The following is a 7,629-nucleotide window of genomic DNA, read 5'->3' as shown; positions in this document are numbered from 1 at the left end:
CACATAAAAAAAGTTCTAAGTTTGTGTTATGCCATGAAAGTTACTTTACACGTCTTACTTTCTCATCCTCTTTTGATATTTCTCCACAATTAGCCTATATCACGCCGCCATTTTGAATAATCGCTAGGTGTCGTGCTACTTCCGGTCAACACTGTTTTATGGAGAGTCCAATGTAATCGGAGCGATGTACAAGTTTACAAGGAATTTGCGGCATTTTCAAAAGATAAGTCTATCACAGGTGGAGGAAATTGTGGAACTCCACACGAAAACTAAGCGATCCAAACTGGACCGGGGATATAAATTGTCCCATGTACAATTTATATATAATTATTTATGAAGGCAAAGGTCAGTCGGCTAGCTAGACGGCTAATACCAGATAGCCAGATAGGCTACTAGATATAATATAAGACACAACAGCTTGTAAATGCACTTCAATAAAGCAGCGTAACGAAACAAGTATCATGTACTTCTGCTACACGTTCAATATTGTATTGTGGATATAAATCGTTCCATGAACAATCTGTATAGTTGTGAAGGTAATGTTGATGTCAGCTAGCTACATGGCTAACGTCAGATCAAAACCCATAGCTTGTATTGCACTTCAATAAAGCTGTGTAACAAAATTATTAAGTATTTTATGTGCATATCTTTGTATGGTCTTCAAAGTAGTAGGCCTGACGTTGTGAGATCATTGTGCTACCGATCTCTTAGAAAGATCGAGGAGCCGCAAACAAGGTGTTTTAAACATTGAATCTGTCAGTGGCTAAAGGAACAACGGCACCGAAATAACTATTGTTTACATACGCATCTCCATCAAAACGACTTGTCTAGAGCATGCATCAATAGCCTAATAGCTATAACAAACGCTATACTTACCCCGTGTTTCTTGTTAAACATCACTGAAGCCTAGTTGATTGTTGCACGGAATGTGTATCAATGTCTAAGACCTGGGCGACTTTGAGTATCTTGCAGTATTAATATGCACCTTCCTGTGTAGGCTAAACAGTAGTCTACAATAGGGAGCCTAACTTGCGAGTGTCCCTAAAAGGCAAGCTTACATAAAACGCCAAGCAGGTATATCATTTAAGTGCCTTGTGTGCCTGTCTGTCCTTAATATGGTCATCATTTGTATGGTATCCAAAACATCTCCACATTGAAACACACCTAATTGGTAAATTGTTGCAACACTATGCAAGACAAATCTCTTATTTCTTTCACCAGAGTTTTAGTTGTTGTTCCACGAGTTCAGGTTCAGAGACTTTTGCTAATGTGTTCCACTCACCCCACTACTACTGACACTAACTTCGGCCAGCAAGACCGCGGAGGATATGCTATTTTGTGTGCTGCTGGTAGAGAATTTTGTGATCACATTGTTGCACAAGCCATGTGCTCAAGTAAACATAACTACACCAGTTGGTCATTTAAAAAAAACATTGGGAAGCTGCAAAGTGAGATCTACATTATACGGTATGCGCTACAAAGGTTAGTGTCAAAGTACCAACAAGACACATGTTTTATTGAAAAACGTGTGGACATTATAGAAATACAAAACATAGAAAAGTACACACAAAATGAACACAATGAACAAACTATAACCCAATTATCTATATATATGTGTGTATGTATGTACACTCTGAGCCACCTGTGAAGAGAGCAGGCTCAAAGCAAGTCATGAAGTCCTTGCTGCCAGGGGGAATAAGACCCGGCAGTGGTTGGCAGGGAGGATCCTCAAGGAAACATGGCAAACCACAGCTATGAGGCAGGGGCTGGAGTACGTGGATCACTACGTGGATCTCTGGCAGGTCAAGGTTTCTTCTGTGGCTTTGTTGTGATCCATCTGGGAGCAAGGTTAGCTTGTGGTCACTAGCCTTCCCTTCCCTGGTGTGACAGTCACTGACACCAAGTCGGACATTTCCGAGGGGAGGACTTGGTGAGACGAATTACCTTCATTGATGTCCTGAAAGACAAATTAGACTTTTTTTTATCATTCCATATTCATGTACGTTTTTATCATTTCCACATTTATGAACATTTCTTCAATAATGTGTATGTGTGTGCATACATGCATGCATCTCTTGTTCAATTTGGTATTTTTCCATGTATTTTCTTGATTTTGGATTCAGTGATTATTTCTAGAAACTTCACATATTAGATTAGATTAGATTCAACTTTATTGTCGTTGCAAAAGTAAGTACAACGAAATGCAGTTTAGTATCAAACCAGTAGTGCAATCATTAAAAAGAGCTTATTTTCTTTATAGCAGTATACATATAGATAAAACACCAAATACAGCTTGATTCATTATGTACATAAAGTGCATAGAGTAATCAGACAGTCCATATTAACAGAATTCTGTATAATAGTGCATTGATGAGGTGCATTTGATAAAGGGCAGTTATCATCAGTAGTCAGACCATCTCTAGTCCATGTGCAAGGGAGAGGGGGGCAGGGGCTAATTGTGGGTCTTGGTGTTGAGCAGTGTTATGGTGTTTCTGAGCCTGCTGGTGCAACTCCTAGGCTCCTGTAACGTTTCCCAGACGGGCGGTTGGAGAACAGTCCATGACTGGGATGTGTGTGGTCCCTGATGATTTTGTGTGCACGTTGCAGACACCGTGAGTGACGAAGATCAGTGATGGTTGGGAGTGATGTGTCAATGATTTTGTGGGAGTGTATGGGTGTGTGTATGCATAAGAGCAGGGAAGTAGAAATACTCACGTGTCAACACAAGCACCTCCAGTTCCTTTATCCTCGTGTGAGCTTGCATCCAATGCACCTGATGCAAACACATAAACAAGTAGAGAAAAACTGTAAGCAACAATGCTAATTAATGAGGACAGTAAATTATGAGTGCTGTGTCACATACCACCACAAGAATATGTGTTTCAGTAAATATGTATTAACTATATGTGTATGGAATAATCTCTCGCTTTAAGCCTACCTTACAGACAGACTTTGACACGATTTGGGAAAGATTGTTGAAAGATTGTAGTCTTTTAACGTATGCCCCTCATTCAAACTACTCAAAAGACTACAATCTTTCAAGAATCTTTCCCAAATCTTGTTAAAGTCTGTCAGTTTAAGGTAGGCTTTAGTTTTAAAAACACACTAACACAATATGCTGTCTAAACCGAGCTAACATTTCTAGCTATTCATGGGTCTCATCAGGTCTCTTTCCACAGGTGTATCAAATCAACCTAGATTATGAGTGCTGCGTTAGTGCACCTGTCGAAAGTGACCTAATGAAACCCATGAATATCTTTGCTTTGTTACTTAGGGCAATTTATTGGCTCTGTACACTAGATAGAGACAAAGTCCCGATGTCAAAAAGCAATTGTATTAACGTGTAACGTTAGCAGGCACCGAAATCCTGCCCTCCTCCGTGCACACACAGGCTGGTGTTTTCAGAAAAAAAGCTGGAAGCTAAAATCGACCTGAAACCGAGCAAACTGGCACACAGCAGTCGCCCACGGTTTTAAGAAGCTCAAAACACAGTTGCATGCATTGTATTTCTTACGTTTTGGTATGATTGAAGTGCTCATTAGTCGGTGCTTTTCTGACAGCTATGACAACGAAGAGACGGCAAGAAACACGTTCGCCAACCATAAGACAAACACGGAAGTTCGTCTATATCTAGTGCACAGAGCCAATAAAAACCTCCAAACAAACATAATATATTTGCAAATGTACATCTGGCTATTTATCTCCTTGCCAATTCATTTAACGCTACTCAATGGAGATAAAAACTTACCGGGACGGTCGTTCGCTAGTTCGTTGTCCGAAGCAAAGCTAGCTAAGCTAGCAACAGCAACATCTTCCTTTCCACACGGTTGGACTTCTCAAACAACCCCAGTCCCTCGTTGTCGTCGTGAAAACAGACGTCCTGGCTTGGGTTGTGTCAGAGACCGTTGAACAAACACAAGGCACTGTCTTATTTAACTCTACATGGCTTTACTTAAAGCGCTAACGTTAGAAGCTAGCTATTCCGAACAGGTCGCTAATACGAAAATGCTATGCTACAAACAACTGTGACATTATAGACGTTAAATAGTGTTCCCTCCTCCCTCTTCGTGGCTTGAATCCATTTTCTTCGACGGCCCACATCAAGGAGAAATGTACGAAAGCTAAAAGCGGGATGTTTTTGTTTGATACCGGTTCACAGAGTTTTATTACACCACCTCTAGCTTCTCTGCTCCCCCGTGGTCATTCACTATGAACGGCTATTACCCTGACCGGAAGTTTAGTTCCAGGGACCGGAAAGGAAAGCCTAAAGACGCCATTTTAGCGTGAGATAGGCTAATCTCAACCATGACATCATTCTTTCATTTTAATGTCTTGGGTGACAAAAATGTAACTGCTCACTACTGACAAGCCACATTTTGATCTGATGTATTAGCAGCCACCATTTCACATTCCTTATCATTTGCAGCACTTGACAAAGAAAGGATAAGAAAATAACCACTTGCCTTTCTACTAGCAGGTCTCTTCACCAGGTGGTCAGGAAGGGAGAACACAGTTGGTACTGCAGTGCAAGTCAGACGATTCCCCTTAACATAATGCATTGGGTATTCATGAAATGGGTTGAGTTGGAATTTATATCACCACACAGTGTTGGTCAGGAAAATGATTGGCTTACATAGGTATCAATGGTGAATTCATGGTCTTCAAAATGAAGACTACAGAGATGAGATGACTTGCTGGGCTCCCAGTCTTGTCGTGTTATGTTCACCAGCCATCGTCTCAGTCTGTCTGCATGCTGCACACCTAAAGGAAAACTGTAAAAAAAAAAAAAAAAAAAAACATTCATATGTCAAGCGGTTGTGAAGGGTCATAGTGTATTTATTACAACCATTACATATGGCTGTGATTCTGTATACAAAGGCCAAAAACATGTAACTCATAATGCCTCCGGTCTGCTGATGACTGGGGCTGTAATGCCATGCTTTGATGTCTGGCGAGGCTGCTGGTTAATCCGTTCACATTTATTAATTCAGTCAGTCGTTGTATGACATTCATTTGACTACTACTAGGATACCTTCAAGAAACGTAGCTACGGAATCGCTGAATGCCGAGGTAGCACAGCTACACTATCTCGGTAGCATAGAGTTAGCTTAGTTAGACCGCCTTCATCGGAAAAACGGCTGTCATAACTCATAACCATAGGGTCATTACATAGTGTTAACATATTTAATCTCATTAAATATTACCAAGAACTATTAATGTTAAAGTTTGCAATACACCACGTACACGGCTTCGTCTATGAACTATCACAACATTGTTAAATAAACTAGCAGCTAAACTAATAAGTTTACGTTACCAGGCTAAGATAAATTAACCTGCTAACGTAATGTACCCGGTAACCTAACGTCAGCTAACTGGACCGCTATTCCTGGCACAATCAGACACATTGATATAATAATAACTACAACCATTCTTCTACCTAATCCTTTTAAGGATGTCTGACACAGATGACCGTAAAATTAAATTACCTTGCTAAAGTTAACGGCTAAGCGATCCCTAGAAGCCTTCATAGCCTACATAGTGCTACTGTAAGTTAGCAAGCTAATATTAAGTTAATATTCACTTACCGAAAAAACTGCACAGAGCTTCTCTGGGATGGCCCGTTAGTACAACCAACAGCACAGCACGACATGACTGTCAATGTATAAGAGTAATAACAGCAAATAAAACAAATATGATAAGTTGCCTGACGGACGAACACCACCACAGCCGAGCCTACTCCACGGACTGAACGGCTGCAAGCGGCTGAAGCTGCGTTGACGCACTGTCAATCAACGCCCTTTTTAGATTTGTTAAAATAACGTAAAAAAAAAAAATTTCACAGAGAAAAGAAAAATGGTGTGTATTGAAGCACATTGAAAACTATTTTTTCGAATAACATGTTGTAAATATAAAATTAGTTTTAGGTGAGAAAAGTGACACGGAAAGTTGGCTACTTGCCCATTGAAATACATGGGGATGGGCGGAGCTACGAATTGTACTGCAGCCAGCCACCAGGGGGCTCTGGACTAGCGGTTGCTTCAATTCCAACGGACGACACACTGTCCAGGTCTATATATACAGTCTATGATTCAGCCACTTCCACTCCGTCTCCCTCTCCTGGTCACCCCTGAACCCTGACCCCTGACCTGGGCATTGTCAGCCCGCCAGTTGACAGCTTGTGTTCCTCAAGGGGGCCTGGAATCCATTGGCAAATGCCAGTGCACTGCACATGCACACACACACACACACACACACACACACACACACACACACACACACACACACACACACACACACACAAATGCACACACACACACACACACATGCGCACGCACACACACACACACACACACACACACACACACACACACACACGAACACACACACATACTGAGACCCCTGAGAGCTTTAACCCATTCCCTTTGTCTGTTTCAACAAAAAGGAACACCAATCACCACTCCTCTTCGCACCTTGTCTTCCCCCTCTCTTTCTCTCCCTCCCTCCCTCTTTTTTTCTCCCTCACTCCCTCTCTCTTTCCCCTCCCTTCACACGACACTCTCCACTACTGAATACTCTCCCACAGCTTGTCTCAGTTATGAGCCCAATTTACTGCCACATCTCAGGTCTAGTCAACCCACACACACACACACACACACACACACACACACACACACACACACAGACTTCATTTGTCCTCCATGCTCCATCAGTTCTGGACAGTACTCTTACCAATACTGTCCTTGGTTTTGGGTATTTCTTTTCTTTTGTAAGGTTGTTTGTTTTAATTGTCAAAGGTCCAATCTTTCACACGTAAGAGGAAAGAAAGCTCACTGCATAGAAAAGGGAAGTTTGGAATTAGAAGGAAGTTTCTCGCATGATGACAATTGATGATGACTATTTCTCTGAAAATCTGGAAAGTACAGGCCCATGTGTATGTGTCTTGACCTCACCAGACTAACACCACTTACAACAGCCATTTTATTTTTACCGCTGTTCCTTGGCCACTGAAGATTTCTGTGCAAAATAGCCCAATTACTTGTATTGTATTGCATTGTATTGCTGCACCCTTTGAAGTCACAGAATTCATATGACACTGTTGTGTTCTTGCTTTGGGTCATAATGTTTGGTTTATAATATGTTTGTCTGAGGCGTTGAGGAATGCCAGAACCAAGTGACAGATACTGTAACACTTTGAATTTGGCTGTTTCTAGGGCACAATGTCAGGCTCAACTGGGTAGATGAAACACTTTCTGTGCCAGCGTAAAGCATGCAAGGACATTACCACATGGGGTGAGATAAGATCAGATGAGATAAGATTGTACCAGTTGGAGCGGTATGTATATTCGCACATAGTGTGACTACCACCTTGCATGTCAAAAGAGGACAGTTGTGTTTAAACAGGAGGTCACATGGGCAAAATGACTCAAACATTACTTTCATGTCACCGGGTTCCACTTTTACTTATTTAAATGGAATCTTAATCAATTTAATTTGGCCTTTTTAACACCGATTTCCAAACATTCCCTCTTTAATGTCAAAGTTAAATGAATGTTAATTAGTTAGAATATATAATGCAAAATAAGTGATCACATAAATATTCACGCCGTTCAAGTCAGCATTGGGTAAATG

At 41.2% G+C, this 7,629-nt stretch overlaps 2 long non-coding RNA genes across 2 annotated transcripts; both read right to left on the bottom strand.

Annotated features, from left to right (window-relative positions):
- Positions 1 to 1,480: 1,480 nt before the first annotated feature.
- Positions 1,481 to 4,182, bottom strand: LOC134076537 (uncharacterized). Its single transcript, XR_009938615.1, has 3 exons — positions 3,749 to 4,182; positions 2,716 to 2,773; positions 1,481 to 1,957 (listed from the first exon to the last, which is right to left on the bottom strand). It is a non-coding gene; the product is annotated as an uncharacterized LOC134076537 (long non-coding RNA).
- Positions 4,183 to 4,313: 131 nt separating this feature from the next.
- On the bottom strand, positions 4,314 to 5,820 carry LOC134076538 (uncharacterized). The gene is made up of 3 exons (XR_009938616.1): positions 5,586 to 5,820; positions 4,634 to 4,772; positions 4,314 to 4,544 (listed from the first exon to the last, which is right to left on the bottom strand). It is a non-coding gene; the product is annotated as an uncharacterized LOC134076538 (long non-coding RNA).
- Between the last annotated feature and the right edge of the window lie 1,809 nt (positions 5,821 to 7,629).

The sequence above is a fragment of the Sardina pilchardus genome, chromosome 3 (assembly GCF_963854185.1).
Source record: "Sardina pilchardus chromosome 3, fSarPil1.1, whole genome shotgun sequence".
In the NCBI taxonomy this organism is placed as follows: Eukaryota; Metazoa; Chordata; class Actinopteri; order Clupeiformes; family Clupeidae; genus Sardina; species Sardina pilchardus.
Note: the sequence above shows the minus strand (reverse complement) of the source record. Positions and strands in the feature narration are given on the sequence as shown.